Here is an 18946-nt window from a genome sequence, read left to right on the forward strand (position 1 = left end):
ATGAACTCTCTCCGAGAGCCCACATTGGCGATGCTCGCAATAGGCTTGAGCTCTGTGGCGCTCCTCGACTGGAGGTCGACGCGACTCCGACTGCGGGTGGCCTATGGCCCCACCACCAAGCAAAGAGTGGTCTGGCATATTGTATTGTTTCCTTCTGTCACCTTACCTCTGTTGCATATTTCCGATAATGTTTTGAGGGCCGACCCCCTCCTGTTTCTTGTACATACAATCAGTGCACGATTTTTCTGTAAACTGTGACCGTTAACCTGTATGTGTGCCTTTAACATTAATAAAGGTTTTCAAAACAAATCTGTTCTTATCAGTTTAATATCTGATACGTCCTCTATCTGGGGACCATATATTAAATTGATTTTTGGAACAGGGAGATGGAATAGGAGCTTGCTCTGTCCACTCCACGCATCAACCTGGTATTGCAGTACCTCCAGGAATGGTGCACTTCCCCACCCGGGGAAAACAATGCTGTTGAAAGATAGATGAGAAAACGAAAGTAGCGCTTCACTACCAAACCCTGTAAAGTGGCGCTACTGTGTTTGCGCGAAAATAAAACCACCCTGGTCACCGCGTCTTGCTTTATTTATTTCTTTATGTCATTGATCTGCCGCAAACGCGCTTTATTTATTTATACATTTTTCACGTTTTCTGTAACTTTTTTTTATTTTTATTTCCTTCTCCATCCAGACGCTGCACTTTGGAAGAGAAAAATGTCAGAAGGAGACTGCTTTTCCAGCATCAGAGTTTCCTTCGTTTTTGGATCCATTTCACTGGGGAACGAATTGAGGAAGTTTTCCAGCAAGTCAGTAGGATCGAGGTAGAGACGGAAAGAGACGAGGAAAGAGAGGGTGGGTGAGGGAGGGAGGGAGAGAGAGGGAGAGAGAGGGAGGGGGAGGGGGAGGGAGGGAGGGAGGGAGGGGGAGGAAGGGGGAGGGAGGGAGGGAGGGAGGCAGAGAAGTGGACACTGCCCTTGGCTTCTCTGAGCAATGAAGGAAAATACAGAGTCCTTTTCCTTCTTTGCCCGCCCCCGAATGGCCCCGAACGGCCAAGCCTTATCTATAGGCCTTTGGCTACAGGGGAGCAGTGTCCCGGGTAGGCGAGGGCGAGGCGCCGGCCACTTCCTGTCGGGGAGCTGTCCAGGGCATCCTGGCCTGATTCCCAGCATCCCCCGGCTGCCAGGCTTTCCGGCCAGCCGGCTGGAAGCAGAGGACAGGAAGGGGCGGGGCATGCAAATGCTAGAAAGAGGACAACGTGTGTATGCTAAGTGACGCCTAACGAGGCGACAGCCGAGGAGGACTCTGGGAGCCGGGAGAAGGCCCGAAGCCAGGGCCTCCTTTCTATGGGCACATGCTGAGCTCTCGCTAGTAGTCAGAAAAAGAGGCAAAAGGGCCTCAAGCGACGGTGCAAGGGAAAACCCCGGTCCGGGTCAGCCAGGTAGATTGCTTCGGGAGGTGTGATTTCTGGCACCATTCTGGTTATCGCTGGATTTGGCTAGAGGGCGCCTGAAACTTGGAAACCTGGTAATTGCTGGGCCTTCGCACCACGGCTTGTCCTTGGCAAGGCTGCGCGGTTTAGGATCAAAATGTCAAGGCTGGGTGTGGGACGCTCGAGGGACACCTGGGGGGAAACTGGGCCTTCGCTCCACGGCAAGGCTGTGTGAATCCCGGTTTTGTTCCGAAGGGGCCCACATCTGCACCAAGAGAGATACCTGTTGCACCCAGGACAGAGGGACGGGCTGCGGACTCCTTGCTTGCCCGGAACCCAGCTGATGCCCAAAATCCAGGGGGCAGTGGGGAAGCCTCTTCACACCGGAAAAAAGACCCGCACATAGCTGCGCGGTGTTTTTGGAGATCTTTTGACGGAGAGACCCCGAGCGCACTGGCATAGTGCACGGCTCGGGGTCACTCATTGGAGCCCGCAAATACCCCGATCGGAATCCCTGACCACCCGGTCAGGACACAGGTGAGCCAGTAGGCACACTTAGAAGGGGGGGAGAGGGAGCACAGAGAAGGCCAAAAGGAGGGGGAAACCCTGGGCGCACCAGCGGTGCTCGGCCCAGGGACACCACCCCTTTTCTTCAAGCCCAGGAGAATCCCTGGAATTTACCGCGAGCCCCCAGGCGCACAGGACTGTGCACGGCCAGGGGGCATGCCTGCATCGCAACACCATCCCTGACGAGATTCCTGAAAAGTTACCGCGAGCCCCCGGACGCACAGGGCTGTGCACGCCCGCCCGCAGCTCCAGCCCAGACGGGATTTTCCGCAGCATTTGGCGAGCCCCCAGGCGCACCAGCCGGTGCTCGGCCAGGGGGCACGCACCCCCCCCACAACACAGATACGGCCCACACACCAGTACTACAGCAGAGGGAGACCAAAACAAGATTCAAGCCCAAAAACTTTTGATAAAGTACAGTGAGCCCCCAGGCGCGCACAGCGCTCGGCCAGGGGGCACACACACAAAGCAACATGGCGACGGCAGCACCCAAATCATACGCGGCAGCGGCCAGAGAACACAGAGACTACGCAAACCAAGAGGACACGAGAGCAAAAGGTAACACGCCAATGTCGAACATTAGGTTCACCGTTAGGTTTGAAATTGACGAAGGTGCTAAAGAAAAACGCATCATAAAACACCTCATGGAAATAGTGCTGCGACAGATTTTTAAGAAAGAACCTGCACAAACCATATGCATCCAGGATTTTAGAAAGAAAGGGATCTTTGATATAACACTAGCATCTGAAACAGAATATCAAAGTTTCCTGTATATCCTAAACACTAACAGAAATCACCCGGAGATGAAAGGATACATTGCCACAGCAATAACAGTGCCCAGAGAAATCCCACTTACAGTACACATGTACAACCCCTTCGCACCAGCAAGTGAGATATAAATGTTTTTAAACAGATACTGCAGCAAAGTCAGGGGAGGGAATGAACTACGAAACGAATGGGAAACATGGAATGGAAAGTGAGGATATATGGTGGTACTAGCCCCAAACCAGTGCAGGTGTGGGGGGGACAAGACACCCACCCCTGAACTTCTCTATTGGCCCAAATAGGGGTTTCCTGTACTACCCAGGGCAACCAATTTTCTGTAGGCAATGCCTCCAGTTTGGACACACAAAAGAAGTGTGCACTGGAGACATTTGCAGAAACTGTGGAACAAAAGGCCACAAAGCGCAACAATGCGAGACAGCAAAGAACTGCAAGCTATGTGGTACAAGGGACCACCTTTACAAGCAATGCCCTTTAAAGACACAACATAGTACACATGCACCCTCTGACAAGCAAAACGCACCAACCAAAAGAGAAGGGGAAGGAGACCAAGAGGAGAAAAAAACAACAAAGCCAGACGGGGTCAGCCCAGACGCAAACACCCAAACAGAAGGCAAAGAAAAAAATCTAACACAGAGCAAGGACAATGAGGTCACACACACACAAACAGGGACGGACTGAAACCACACTGATCTACCTCAAAGTGGCGCCACAACATACACAGTGCCAGAGACACAGGAAAGCCAGCAACCAGAGCTGATTATTATCTCACAGCCACTAGAAACACAACACAGCACCACACAAGACAGCGAGGCAAGCACACACATAACGCCACCTACACCTAAAAGAACGGAAGAAACACGCACCACAGAGGAGGAAGGGGAAAAGACCCTGTCAAACAAGCAGAGAAAATCACAAAGGTTTATAAAACACATAGACATGGAAATAGAAAACAACGATCAGGAAGAGGAAGAAAACACAATGATAGAAGAAACACCTAGTAACGACAAATTAGCAGCAGAAAAAGAATACGCAAAAATCTGTGAGCAAAACGACAGACACCATCAGAGAATCCTAAAAAGGAAAACAAACAAAACACTACAATGCACAGAGGAAGCCTTACAGATCAGGAACAAAAGGAAAAACTCTACACAAACAAATGACAATCCCTTTGAGGAACTAGAGGGCCTCATTTCCTTTGACAGCACAACAAATAGGTTCAGCAGCCTGGCAAGTCTCACCGATGCAGAAGGCATCAACCTATCAGGCCTGACTGAAGCGCTACAACAAACGTTATCATCTCCCACTAGTGAGATGGATACAGAGGCTATGTTAGTTCTAGACCCCTTTCTAGGAAGTGAGGAAGAGATCTGCAACTCCAACCAAAAAGGGGAAGAATTGCAAAGTGGAAACTGGAAAGGAAATGGAAAAGGAAAAACAAACTAAGACAGAATATGACTCACACCCTCTATGTACTTATGGCTATCGTAATAGCCACCCTAAATGTTAGAGGTCTAAAGCAAACCAACAAAAGAGCATCTGTACTAGAATATTGCAAATCACTAAACGCTGACATTATTTGCCAACAAGAATGTCATCTACGATTTAATTATAACTACTCCTTCTTACAGGAGGAATGGGACCTGGGCCCATCCATATGGTCAGGGGGCGGAAACAAAAACGCAGGGTTATGTTTTCTGTTCAAAAGCCACCAGTTCTCCATTGTAAAGCAAGAAAACATAGAACATGGGAGGGCAGTTATGCTACACGTTAACTACCAGGGACAAAATTTCCGCATCTGTAATATATATGCGCAAACTACAAAAAATGAGAGATATGAACTGTTTGAAAACCTGCAGCACTTCCTAGTAGGATGTACACCTACTATAATGCTAGGAGATTTCAATTGTATACTACACAAAACAGATAGAGTAGGCTTATGTCAAACATATACCTTAGATACGTCCTCAAAGAAACTCCTTGAGATAATCACTAACCTTAACCTGCAAGATTCATTTACACTTTGTAACCCAAACACTACAGCTACACTTGGATCTCTGACGATGGAAACACAGTCTCTAGAATAGACCTTATCCTAACCTCAGAAAACATCAAATGTATTACCTCTGAACTACAAGATAGCTGCCTATCAGACCATCAAACCCTGCTACCAGAAGTGTCAATCCCTAATATGGGCAGGAAAACTAGTGCCTATTGGAAACTGAACACTACCCTCCTACAAACCCAAGATAGTCAGGAGGCCTTCATAGAACAATATGAAATGTGGAAAGCAAAAAAGAGAAACTTCCCATCACTACAAGAATGGTAGGAATATGTAAAAATACAAACAAAAACCTTCTTTTCAAGAAAAGGTAAAGAAATAGCGAAGGAGAAAAGACTAGAATATAACAAACTACAAGATACCCTCACAAACCTCATAGAATAGCAGGACGCAGGGATACAGGTCTCAGAGGACATTAAAAAGACTAAGGCAGATATTAGAAATTGGTTCACCAAAAAGGGGAAGGAAACCATGTTTAACTCACGCGTCCTCAAGTATGAAGAGGACGAAAAGTGTAACTCTTTCTTCTTTAAAAAAGCTAAAACAAACCACACACCCATAGAAGAGCTCGTGGATGCACAAGGCACAACATCAAAAGGCCAAAAAGACATAGAACGGATTGTTCACGAATTCTTCTCCGGCCTCTTCTCACAGAAAAACTCGGATGAAACTGCAGGTGATGAATTACTAGAATGCTATGATACAGGTTTATCCCTCGAAGAAAAAGAATTCCTACAAAGGCCCTTTACAGGAGAGGAATTCCTAAATATAATACAGAAAGCGCCAAAAAACTCCGCCCCAGGTCAAGACGGCCTACCCTGGGAGTTTTACAAAACTTTCTGGAAGGTCATAGCAAGAGACCTTATTGAAATGATCTCTCAATGTGTGGAAAGGAAATCCTTTCTACACACTTTTACACAGGGAACAGTAAGACTAATCCACAAAAAGGGAGACGTCAACAACATAAAAAATTGGAGACCAATAACTTTACTAAATGTGGATAGCAAAATTTATAGCAAATGCATAACAAATAGAATAAAAAGGGTTTTAAAAACTGTGATCAAACCAGATCAGACCTGTGCAGTGCCAGGCAGGAAGATCTGGGACAGCCTCATTACCATCCGGGACGCTATCAACAGAGCTTTAGAAGAAGGTAACCCACTAGGGGTTTATCACTAGACCTACAAAAAGCCTTCGATAGTGTCTCACATGCCTACCTATTCAAAGTCTTACACAAAATGGGATTCCCTACAGTGTTTACTGAAATGATCCAAATGTTATATGCAAACGCAACTTGCAACATAATTGTCAATGGGACACTTACTACAGAAGTGCACATAAAATCAGGAGTACACCAAGGCTGCCCCCTCTCTCCAGCTCTTTTTTGTGTGCGCCTTGGAACCACTACTCTGCAGATTAAGGAAAGACAAAGTAATCAAGGGCATCTTCGTACCAGGAGCAGATGGAAAACAAGCCAAATGCATCGCATACATGGATGACGTAACTGTGCTATGCCCTGACCCCCCCCCTCGGTCAGACGTGTGCTCCTGCATACACACTTCTTTGCACAAGCATCAGGTTTGGTTCTTAACACGGAAAAAAGCACATGCCTCACGATAGGAAACTGGAACAACTTGGCAAAACTAGAGGTGAAAGTTACAAAACAACCCACAAAAATCCTGGGAATAACCTTCTCACAAGACCCAGAAGGGAAAGAAAATTGGCCCCCCGTCCAGCGCAAGATCAACCAGAAGCTGGGGATATGGAAGACAAGAACCTTATCTATGACAGGGAAAAGTATGGTCATAAAAGCTGTCATCCTGCCACTCATCCTTTTCTTTGCAGTAGTATATCCACCGGACAAAACAACGGTCAGACAACTACAAAAATGCCTGTTTACCTTCTTTTGGAACTCCAAAATGGAGAAGGTGAAAGAACTATGGTATTCAAACACCCAAGAAACAGGGGAAAAAATATGCCAAACTTGTACCTGTACATTTTTGCAAACTATTTTTGCCTCTGCCTCAAAGCAATACGAGAAAACAGAAACATAGCAGCTAATTATGTACGTTATGGTGCTGGTGACATTTTCAATAAATTTAAAATACTACAAAGAGACAATACTATACCAGTTGCTTTTTTTCACAACAAGCTCTACGCCTGCCTGGAACCCTTCATAAGGATGCTACAGCTTCTGGAGTTGGACAAACACTGCTTCGAGACAAGAACCCTGCTGAAGAAAGAGCTAGAGCAATTGGAGAAAATGGAGATGGTTAACAACCTACCAAAAAAACTCTCCAAACTGGTTTGGGAAAAAACAAGCCACGTAGACATTACAAACTCGCAAAAAGACATTTCATGGTTGGCAGTCTCCAATGCCTTACCGGTGAAGGCCTTCCAACACAGGCGGGGACTAGCAAAATCTGCAAAATGCCCGAGACCAGATTGCCCAGGAGAAGAAACAACAATGCCATTTTGCCAAAGATTTTTGGGACAAACTAAAAATGTTTATTAAACAAATAACCACGCTAGAAACATTGAATTATGAACTTGTACTATATGGCATAGGAGGCCCACTGTCAAAAAATAAAGACAGAGCCCTATGGAAAATACTCAGTTGTGCAAAAGAAAGCCTATGGATAGCTAGAAACCTACTATTATTTAAACATATAAAACTTGAAGTAAAAGACGTCACTCACATGTGCCTAGACAAGATTATGCTGTTTTACTATGTTGATATAAAACGCCAGGGTAAAGAAATAGCAGAGAAAAAATGGAAACAGGAGAAATGGGCAGAATGGGTTACGTAAACACAGCTTCACTTCAATATAAAAGTGAGAGCCTTATGAGTCAAATCTTGATGGAAAACCGGTAGGCAGGTGCCTGCGTACACCCCCCTACACAGGTTATACTGCAAAACCACCCTATGGGACCGGTTAAATTGTATATGTGCTCTACAAAGTTTTAAATAAAGTATTTTTTCAAAAAAAAAAATTCTGTTCTTATCAGTTTGAAAGCGCAATTTTTGCACTAGTAAAATTTGATTTGGACAGTGCTACGACTTCGACTTGGAAGTGAATAAATTTGCTTTATGCAAATTTACGCGACGGCCCGACATGCTTTTAATTAAGCCGGAGGAGGGACACCAGAGTGCTGGTGTCGGTTTGTTTACTAGGAACACAAAACAGCACCCCCCAGGACCTGTGGTCAGCGTTAGAACATCGGTAACGTTGTGCTCTCAGTCTCTCTTTCCTGGCGTTTGGGTGGACTAATGCTGGAGGTCTAAAAAACCTCCTAACATCCTTCACAGGCCTGTACAGCACCCAGACCTCTGGCAAGGGGATACATGCTTAGGTGCAACACCTATAACCCTGCCTTCGCTCTAGGGAGTGACTGGACAGTGTTTCCTTGCACTGCAGACCATTGTGGTCTGCTGGGAGACACCCCAGGTATCCAGGCAGAGGATCCAAGGCGAAGCCGTAAACCCGGTGGTAACCCCAGAAAATTACCGGTAAGCCCAAAAATCCCCCAAAATGGAGGAAATGGACACTGGAGCCCCAGTAGTCATCCCAGAAGGCATCCCCTCACCGGACGCCCAGAACCCCAACCCCCGCCCCCTGGGGAGAGCAGCACCGGAACAAGTAAGCACGCACCTGCAGAAACAGGCATCAGCGCTGGGAAGGCTGGTGCCCCAAAGGCCTCAGGGCCTCAGGGCCAAAAGCCTCAGGACCCAAAGCCTCAGGGCCAAAAACAGGTGCACCTGAACCCCCCCCCCCAAAGCTGCTAAACCAGGAACTGGAGGGAAGGGGGCGGCGCAGGGACCAGGCAAGGGACAGCCCCCGAATCAGTCACCCACCAGCACGCCCAGGTCATGCGGTGGGAGATGAAAGACAAGACAGGGACCAGACTTGACAGAAACCTGTTTTTTAGCAAGGTTCTCAAACCTGCAGGGGTCCCAGTGGCTGACGTGCTGAGTTGCCAGGCTTCTGCCTCAGGCATGATCTTTCTCCTTAGTTTCATCACCCAGGCCCTCTTCAGGAAGCACTGGGACTTCTTCCTGGGAAGGAGAAGGAGGCACCCTACAGCGATTTCAGCCTGATGACAGGATTGGCGCCGGAGACCTCGGAGAAGAGGGTGACGGTCGAGATGACCAACCCACACATCCCAGACAAAGACATCGCGTCGTTTCTCAGGAGGTACGGCACCATCCAGAAGGGACCCACAAAGGTCAGACGCCGTCGGAGTTTGGAACACGACCTGGCAAGCAACCAGCGACCTCCACAAAGACCCTAAAGGGAGGGACGGGTTGAAACACCCACCTGCAAGCTTCTACCTAGGAGCCGACGAAGGGAAGATCCACTACCCAGGACAACCCTTCACGTGCAGGAAGTGCGAAGGGGTGGGACATGCTGGCAAAGACTGCCCAAAGAAGTTTTGCAGGATCTGTAAGCAGTCTGGACACGAAGCAGGCACATGCAAAGGGATCAGGATCTGCAACCTCTTTGGAGGTGAGGGCCACTCCTACTACCAATGCCCCAAGTCTGACCTGCCAAAGAGTTACGCAGCGGCCGCCGCATGGAACCCAGCCTGGAGACACACCAGACCAAGGGTCTCCCCAGCAGCCAACTCTCGACTGAACACCCTCCTGACAGAAGCCAGAAACGAGGCTGCAAAGACACCAGCAGCACCCAGGAAGGGAGACAAGGAAAGCCAAGTTTCAGAGAACCAGACACCCACAGGAACAGGCACGAAGAACCGAGAGGACCCCAAGGCAGGACCGGACACAGTGGGGGAACCAATACCACCGACTGAGACGGCACCGACCCAGGAAGTCCACCAACCCATGGGAGGCTCCGAGGACGGAGCACCACAAGGAGCCCCACTGGAGGAAGTCCCAGAAGGAGCAGCCCCAGCACCGGAACCAGAGGACAAGGAAGTGGAGACGGAGGTAGAAGACTCTGCAAAGGCAAAGGGGAAAGAAGAGAAGAAGAAGAAGAAAAAGAAGACGACTAAGGGGAAACCCGAGGACAGCAGCGGAGACGAGGACGACGGGATCCAGGAGTCATGGAGTCAGGTCCGATCCCAGACGCTGCACCAAAAGACCACGAAGGATATGGAAGAGGCGAAGGAGCAGAGACGCACCAGCGCCAGAATCCAGAAGGCGGCCTCGCACGGAACACCGCAACCCGGATCCAAGCCGGAGACACTGGAGGAAGGGACAACAGTGGAAAAAGCCCTCCAGCGAGTTAACGCCCACAAGAGAAAGATGCCAGCCAGAGAGGACTTCCTGGTCAGCAGGAAGGTGAACACAGCGGGAACCACAGAAGAGGAAGACGACGCCGTCATCCTCGTAAGTGACACCGAGAGCAGCGAAAACAATGCAGAGATGGAAGATGAGGAAGACAAAGAGTTAGTGGAGATCAATTTGGTTCTCCAAGAACTCCACCATCACCTCTCCAGGATGGGACAACCACTGGAAGCAGCACAGTGGACCCCAGAAGTGGGAACAGAAGAGTCCATTGAGAGCATCGAGCACGCCCCGGAAGAAAGGGGAGAGCAGGACTAACAGGGGGTCCAGGACCCAAGTGAAACACCCCAGGGCCTTCAACCCCAGTAGGTTCGAAACCCGATACTGACCAATAGCGCGTAGACAATGGCGATATCATTGTTCACCCTAAACGTCAGAAGTGTGAAGGATCAGGTCAGGCGGGTCGGCACGTTGTGCTATCTGGCCACCCAGAACCGAGATATCTACTTTCTGCAGGAATGCGGGATTCCGTACACCCAGTCGTACAGCCAGCTTGAACGGCAGTGGACACATGGGCCATCTTTCTGGTCTGGAGGGAACAATTGCAAATCATCTGGAGTGGCAATTCTAAAAAAGGGGAGGCAGTTCACCGTGGACAAGGTCACCGAGCAGGTCAACGGCAGAGTGCTGGTCGTGGACGGCTCGTAGGTTGGTGAGCCCGTTAGGCTCATCAATGTCTACGACCCCCCCCCGGGGAAGAATGAGTGACTCAAGATGTTCAGGGTGCTCAGGGTGCAACTCGTGACCTCCAGAACCATTCTGCTGGGTGGTGATTTCAACTGCATAGTAGAGCTGGATGGACGCAGTGGGTCTGGATCTGCAGGGATGGATGTGACATCCAGGTTGTTGGTGGAGATGATAGGTGAGGCGTCCACCCAAGATGCCATCGGGAGCATGGGACCGAATGCCAGGAATTTTTCCTGGAGTAGGCCGGATGGATCAGTGCGTTCACGGATCGACTTCCTATTCACCAGTAAAGCCTGACCACAGAGCAGTCAGTTTCGAGGGGGAACTTACAGGGAAGTTCCCCGCTGAACTGCTCTTTGCTGGAAAACGAGGAGTTAGTGGCGAACCTCAGAACCGCGTACATAGAGTGCAGGGACATGAAGGACCTCTTTCACTCCGCCAGCGAGTGGTGGGAATGGGTGAAGGACAGGTTCTGAAACTTCTTCCAGGATGCAAGCAGAGCTGCTGCACGGGAAAAGAAGAGGACATTCAGTAAACTGCAGAGCAAACTGCAGCAACTGTACGAACTCGAGCTCAGGGGATGGGACGTGGGTGACGACTTGGAGGAAACCTGAAAAGGGCTCACAGAGCACTTTAGGGAAGAATCCAAGAAAATCATCTTCCAGACCAGAACCGAGAATCTAGAGAAGGACGAGAAATGCAACTTGTTCTTCTTCAAGAAACTTCACTCGACCCATACACCGCTGGTTGAGCTTCGGAACTCGGAGGGCAACCTCCAAGGTGAGAAAGAGGAAGTCATGAAAGTCGTAACAGACTTTTATGGCGAACTCTACTCACCGAAGTTGTCAGAGAGAGACCAGGCAGATAGTTTCCTAGGGGGCATCTCTAAGACACTGCGTCCAGAAGAGAGAGGGGGCCTGAACGCGCCCTTCACCCTGGAAGAGCTGCACTTGGCCGCCACAACCTCCAAGAGAGGCAAGACACCCGGGAATGACGGTCTCCCAGTGGAACTTTATGTCGAACGGTGGGACCTGATCGGGCCGGACTTGCTGGTCCTCTACGAGGAAGTGGTGGGCAAGGGCAGTATGCCGCAATCCCTGCGTACCGTCTGCGAAAGAGCTGGAGAGGACTTGTATCGAGTTTGGGAAAGCATCTGGAGCAAAGATCAACAGCGCCAAGTCAGAAACCCTTCTCTTCGGACACCTGACCCCCACCCGAGACCCACTGCCATTCCCCATCAAGCAGGACTTCCTGAAGATCCTTGGAGTCTGGTTCGGCGGAGACGGTGGAACAGAGAAGACCTGGGAGGAAAGACTGGCAAAGACAAGGGACTCTGGAACCTCCGGAAGCTGTCGATCGAAGGGAAGTCTTTGGTCCTGTGGAACGAGACCCTGCTAGTGCTCCAGTACGTCGCTCAAGTATGGTCAGTGGAGACCAGAACGGCCAAGGCCATCACGAGAATGATCTTCTACTTCATCTGGAGCTTGAAGATGGACAGAGTGAAGAGGGCGGTGATGTTCAAGACCCACGACAAGGGAGGCAAAGGAGTGCCAGACATCGCCACCATCCTGAGGGGGACCTTCGTGTACCACTGCGTGAGGAACACCCTGAGGACCAAAGATGAGTCACGCCGGCTTTCAGATGGCACGCTTCTTTCTGTTGCCAACGTGGAGGCGCCTCGGATGGGCAGAGTGGGTGAGCGCCGTCCCGTACAACTGGGAGACCCCATGGTTCTACAAGGAAGTGGAGAAGTTTGTGAGAGAGTATGGCTTGGTGGCAGTTCGCCCCGTCATGTGGACTCCAAAACTTCTCCAACGCCTGATACGTGCAAGAGAGATCAGTGAGCCGATCGGCACCCTCCCCTCAGCCACAGCGGACCACGTGTGGGGAAACGCCACATCCAAGCGCCTGATGAACCCGCACAAGGACATCGCCTGGATGGCCATCCAAGGAGGACTTCCCGTGAGAGCCTTCATGCACGCAAGTGGACTCAACCAATACCAGTCCTGCCCGAGAGGGTGCACCGTGGACGAGACAACATACCATCTCTTCTGGGAGTGCACGTATGCGCAGGACCTGCTGAAGGCCCTAGGCACGGCGCTTAGGGCCTGGATACCTATGACCTGCATCACTGCTGACTCTGTGATGTATGGACTGTTCCCAGGGACACATGCACTAGGAGACCTCCAGGGTTGCTGGAGGCTCCTGTGCAGTTTTAAAGATGTTCTCTTGTATACCAGAAACCGCCTGGTAGTAGAGAAAAAGGAGACATCGACCCTGGCATGCCGTAAGATGATCCACAGCCTCCTGCGAGACTACACAGCACTGGACGGATCAGATGGAGACAGCGACGACGAAACCAGAGGACCCAAAGGGGTCCCCTTGTACCCTTACACGGGGGGGGGGCCCTGGAAGGCTCACGCGACGACAGCCGACCCAAACGGGGTCCCCAAACCCTTAACTGGGGAGGGGGCCCTGGAGGAGCCACTAAACTGTTTCTTTTCTTTCTTCCCTTCAATCCAGGAATCAGTTTGGCGACGGGAGAGAGGAGAAGGGAGATGAAGATAGGTAGAGTAAATGTAAAAATTTACTGTATGTATTTGACTAACGTCACCTTTTCCCTTTACAGGTTAAAGGTCAATGGGATAGCTTGCGCACTTGTTGCCAAGTTTGTTACCAATGACTGACGAATAAAAAGGGTGTTGTGGAAGGTGACGATTGATGTATCTGAACCAGAAATGATGCCCTGACAAGGAAAAAATTTTTTTTTATCTGTTCTTTTCAGTTTAATATCTGATACTTCCTCTATCTGGGGACCATATATTAAATTGATTTTTGGAACAGGGAGATGGAATAGGAGCTTGCTCTGTCCACTCCACACATCAACCTGGTCTTGCAGTACCTCTAGGAATGGTGCACTTCCCCACCCAGAGAAAACAATGCCCAACTTTTTTTTTCCCTTCGTCCAGAGGCTGCACTTTTAAAGAGAAAAATGTCAGAAAAAGATGACTTTTTCAGCAAACTTTTGACTCTGTTTGCAGAAATTTATGTTTGGACAAATTGATGACCTTTGTATATATAGATAAAGCTTGTTTAGGAGAACAACAATCACAAGAATTTTGGCAATTGGCAAAATGGTGAGACTGGATAACTTAAAATTATGTAGATAGTTTCTTTATTAGTATGTTTACTGCTTTCTCTCTCTCTCTGACGTATACCCTGCCACCGGTTACTGGATTGGCACTTATGTAGGCCTTAATAAAGTATCCTATTTTTAAAGGGCGAGTTATATCTGACCCAGACACGGAGTAATCAAGATCGGCATTTATATATAACTCAATAAAATCTCTAGTAATAAGTCTTTTTAGAAACACAAATATGTAGGCCCTAATAAAGTCACCCTTTAAGGGGTTAGTCTTTTTTCTTTCTTGATACTGACATGAGATACTTTAACAATGATATTTATATACAGCAATTAATAAATCCCCTAGTTAGGGGATAGTTTTAGAGTTTAACATGTAGGTCAAAATAAAGTACCTCTTTTAGGGGCTTAGTCTTTTTTTCCATTGTGTTTCAACCTGCCACTGGGTAATAAACATTGGCACTTGTATCGTCTTAAGTTAACTATCTTTTTAAAAAAATATATTTTAGTACAATTTCCATTACAGTCTTAAATTCAGAAATAATCTTTATATATAGAATCTTTTAAGTATTCCTTTATAAGAACAACTCTTTAATATTTCCAAATTTTTACTTTTGTATAACTCCACTGTACACAAACATTTTCATATAATGTACATTATGTAAATATTTATTTGGTACATGTACCTTTAATCTCAAATAAAGGCTTTTCAAAACAAAAAATCAGTTCTTACCAGTTTAATATCAGATACAGCCTCTATCTGGGCACCATATATTAAATTGATTTTTACAACAGGGAGATGGAATAGGAGCTTGCTCTGTCTACTCCACACATCAACCTGGTATTGCAGTACCTCTAGGAATGGTGCACTTCCCCACCCAGAGAAAACAATGCCCAACTTTTTTTTTCCCTTCGTCCAGAGGCTGCACTTTTAAAGAGAAAAATGTCAGAAAAAGATGACTTTTTCAGCAAAAGAGTTTCTTTCATTTTTGGATCCAGTTCAATGGGGAACTAATGTAGAACGTTTAAAGCAAGTCAGGAGGAGCGAAGTAGAGGGAGAGAGAGGGGGACGGAGGGTTGCTGCCAGAAGCGGAGAATTGGACACTGTCCTTGGCTTCTCTGTGCAAGAAGGGAAAGACAGAGTACTTTTCCTTCTCTGCCCACACCCCAATGGCCAAGTCTTATCTATAGGCTTTAGGCTACATGGCAGCAGAGTCCTGGGCAAGCGAGGGATGGGTAAGGGCAACTTTCTGTAAGGGAGCTGTCCTGGGCATCCTGGCCTGATTCCCAGCATCCCCTGGCTGCCAGGCTTTCCAGTCAGCCAGCTGGAGGCAGTGGACAGGAAGGGGCGGGGAATGCAAATGCTAGAAAGAGGACAACGTGGGTACGCTAAGTGATCCCTAATGAAGAGACAGCTGAGGAGAACTATGGGAGGTGGTAGAAGGCCTGAGGCCAGGGCCTCCTTTCCATCGGCACATGCTGAGCTCTTGCTAGGAGTCGGAAAAAGAGTCGGAAGGGCCGCAAGCGGCGGTGGGAAGGAAGACCCCAATCCAGGTCAACCAGGTAGATGGCTTTGGGAGGTGTTAATTCTGTCACCTTTCTGGGTGCCTGTGACCTCTGAACCTATTGTTTGCTGGGCCTGCGTTTCTCTGGTGTGACTGGAGCCAGGCAGCATGATCATTAAGGAGGAGGTTAAGGCCCAGGAGGGAAATCCCGAGTACTGCCTTAGTGAAACTGGGCCTTCGCTCCACGGCTTGTCCTTGGCAAGGCTGCGTGGATCCAGGGTGAGCACAAAGGAGGGAACACCTGCTCCAGGAGTGAAACTCACTGCACCCCGAGTGGAGGGACGGGCTGCAGATTCTTGGCTTGTCTGGGACCCAGCTGATTCCCAGAAGCTCGGGGGACAGGGGGAAGCCTCTCCACGTCGGATTTTAACCTGCACATAGCTGTGTGGTAGGATTAAGTTTTGGAGAGCATCGGGCACACTGGGATAGTGCACGGCCCGTAGACACTCAGAGAAGCCAGCTTGCTCCCCCCCACCTGGCCCCCGGCTAGGCTACAGGTGAGCTACCAGGCACACTTTGTGGATGGTGGGCAGAAAGCACGATTTGCATTTTGATGCGTATTGGGAGTCCCTGGTCGCGCTGAGGAAAGTGCTCGGCCCGGAGACACTCCCACACAGAAGGAATTTCACACAAGTTGCATTTTTGACCACGCTTTGAGAGTTCCTGGGCGCACTGAGATAGGTGCTCGGCCCTGGGACACTCCCACATGGAAGAAATCTCACACAATTTACATTTTTTTTCCTGCATTGAGAGTCCCCGGGTGCGCTGAAGAAAGTGCTAGGTCCAGGGTGACTGACACAAGGAATCCGCGAACGGGTTCTCAAAGTAAGACAAGGCTTCAATAAGCCTGAAAATCTATTGGATGTTATTAGGCTAATTACGAGCCTAAAATCACGAAAACAAAGAAAACAATTGCAAAGAACGTGAACCCCTGGGCGCACTAGACAGTGCTCGGCCAGGGGCCACGCAACAGAGGCAAACACCGTGAGCCCTCTGGTGCACCTGTTGGTGCTTGGCCAGAGGGCACGCTACCAAAGAGAGAGCATCTTTCCAAACACCAATAGAAGGAAAATGCACTGGATGGTGTTCGGGCAGGGGGCGCACACCTAAAACGGTAATAAACTTTCACTGAGTCGCAGAACACCTCGACATGGTCAGAAGAAGGAGAAAAGCAACAATGTGAGCACCCGGGCACACCGGATGGTGCACAGCCAGGGGGCACACTACGGACAAAGAAACTTATCGAGGAAGCCACAGATGAGGTATCTTTGAAATAAACGAATGCCTAACCTCAGCCCCCAGGCGTATCGGCTGGTGCACGACATAACAAATCATGGAGGGTGCCAAATGCTACACATCGGAAGCAGGAGGAAACCGAGCAGGGGGAGGACCACCAAGAAACACCACAATGGGAAAATATGATCCCCCAGGTATTGAGTATTCAGTAAGATTCGAGATACAGGAGGAAGCAAAGCACAAAAAAAAAATCTTACAAATTTGATGGATTCAGTACTAAAAAAGGTTTTTAATATAGAACCTACAGCAGTTCAATGCCTACTGGATTTCAGAATTAGAGGGCTATTTGACATTTTATTTTGCAATGATTCGATGTATCAAAATATTTTGTTTAGTCTAAGCCAGAAGCGAAATAATCCAGAATTAGAGGGATAGAATATCACTCCTTAAGCAGTAACTAGAGAAATTCCGGTGACAGTGCATCATAAACAACCCCTTTGCATCACCAAAACAGATAGCCAGCTTCCTACATAGATTCTGCCAGAGTGTGAGTGGAGATGGGGGGCAATGAGCTAAATGGGGAATTTAGAATGGAAACAGGAGGTACATGGTGATTTTGGAAGCAGATGAGGAACGGATACGGGGGACCAAACACCCCCCTCTAAATTTCTCAATCGGACCAAACAGAGGTTTCTTTTATTATCCTGGTCAACCAAATTTCTCTAAAACTTGTTTGCAGTTTGGGCACACCATAGAGTGGTGCCCCGGAGACATTTGCAGGAACTGTGGAAAAAAAGGGACATATCGCCCGTGATTGTAAAGCCACTAAAAAATGTAATTTATGTGGAGGTAATAATCCTTTATATAAAAGCTGCTTAACCAGAGAGGAATTCTACATTCCAGACCCTGCGGTTGAAGAAAATAGACAAAAAATGCTGAGACAGAAAAACCAAAGAGGCAGAAAAAGGCATAGGAGAAAAGTAAACCTAAAGCATACCAACAACGGATATCATAGAAACCAAAGAAATACCCTTAGACACAGACCCAATTCAACAGGCAGAAAATAATAAGGCCCACATACAAAGTCCCACACAAATAGTACAGGAAACACCAGAAGAGTGCCAAACAAACATAATAGAACAACAAACAGTAGAAATCATCACAATAGACCTAATGGACAGTGAGGCTACAAAAGAAAAGAAAGCAGATTCACTAACGTGTTATAGTGAAGAATGGTTATTTGGGCTTCCATCAGTCTCGGGGAGTACACACATTACACAGACAGTGGACCCTGAGCCACATTTATCAGACTCAGAATCAGAGGAGACACAGAATAATTCCAGAATAGAAAAAGAAGGAGGAACACGTTTCTCAGCCAGACACAGAGGAAAACAAAATGAAAGGAAAAAAGAAGGCTCCATTACTCAGAAGAAGCTATAAAACAACAGATTGAAAGCACAAAGGCAAGTCAAAGTCCAGGCTCGAGGTTTAGTAACCTGGCGGATTTGCCGCCCTCAGAGGACCTACTTATGGAAGGTCTGTTTGATGACACAGAAGCACAAAAGGGGCCCACTGTAGAGAGGGAAGTCCTACAAAAAGGAATTCTTCCACTAGACAGTTCAATTTTCTTCAATAGTGAAGATGAAATTATTGCAACATTAGAAAGTGTGTCAATTCTCCCACAGGAGAACATCCTGAACGAAAACTTTTAAAACAAACTCAGGATGATATTGATTTTTATGATAATGGCTATATCAATAGCTTATATAAATGTAAGAGGGTTAAGAAACCCAACAAAGAGCAGAAATCTTTCAATAGTGTGAAACTCTAAAAGTAGACATTATATGCCTACAAAAATGTAGGATACCATATGCGGACGACTGTAGCCATATTAAAAAAGAATGGCCCTTGGGACCATCCTTTTGGTCAGGAGGAGGAAACAAAAATGCAGGCATAGGAATTTTATTTACAAATAATCAAACCCTCTTACTACAAGAAATCACAACCTCCCCAGGAAGAGCACAAATGATCATGGTAAAATACAAAGAAAAAGAGTTAAAAATTCATAAATATATATGTTCACACAGGGAAAAAATTAAAGAAAAGATTTACTAGTAAATCTAAACTTTTTCCTGACAGGAAATCAACGCTGCCTCATT

General features: G+C 47.8%; 1 non-coding gene and 2 pseudogenes across 1 annotated transcript; all 3 read left to right on the forward strand.

Annotated features, from left to right (window-relative positions):
* Positions 1 to 291: 291 nt before the first annotated feature.
* On the forward strand, positions 292 to 462 carry LOC146817525 (U2 spliceosomal RNA; annotated as a pseudogene).
* A 13123-nt stretch (positions 463 to 13585) lies between these two features.
* LOC146817526 (U2 spliceosomal RNA) lies at positions 13586 to 13768 on the forward strand. The gene has a single exon (XR_014964956.1). It is a non-coding gene; the product is annotated as a U2 spliceosomal RNA (small nuclear RNA).
* Positions 13769 to 14687: 919 nt separating this feature from the next.
* On the forward strand, positions 14688 to 14861 carry LOC146817527 (U2 spliceosomal RNA; annotated as a pseudogene).
* The last annotated feature ends 4085 nt before the right edge of the window (positions 14862 to 18946 follow it).

The sequence above is a fragment of the Triturus cristatus genome, chromosome 6 (genome assembly GCF_964204655.1).
Source record: "Triturus cristatus chromosome 6, aTriCri1.1, whole genome shotgun sequence".
In the NCBI taxonomy this organism is placed as follows: domain Eukaryota; kingdom Metazoa; phylum Chordata; class Amphibia; order Caudata; family Salamandridae; genus Triturus; species Triturus cristatus.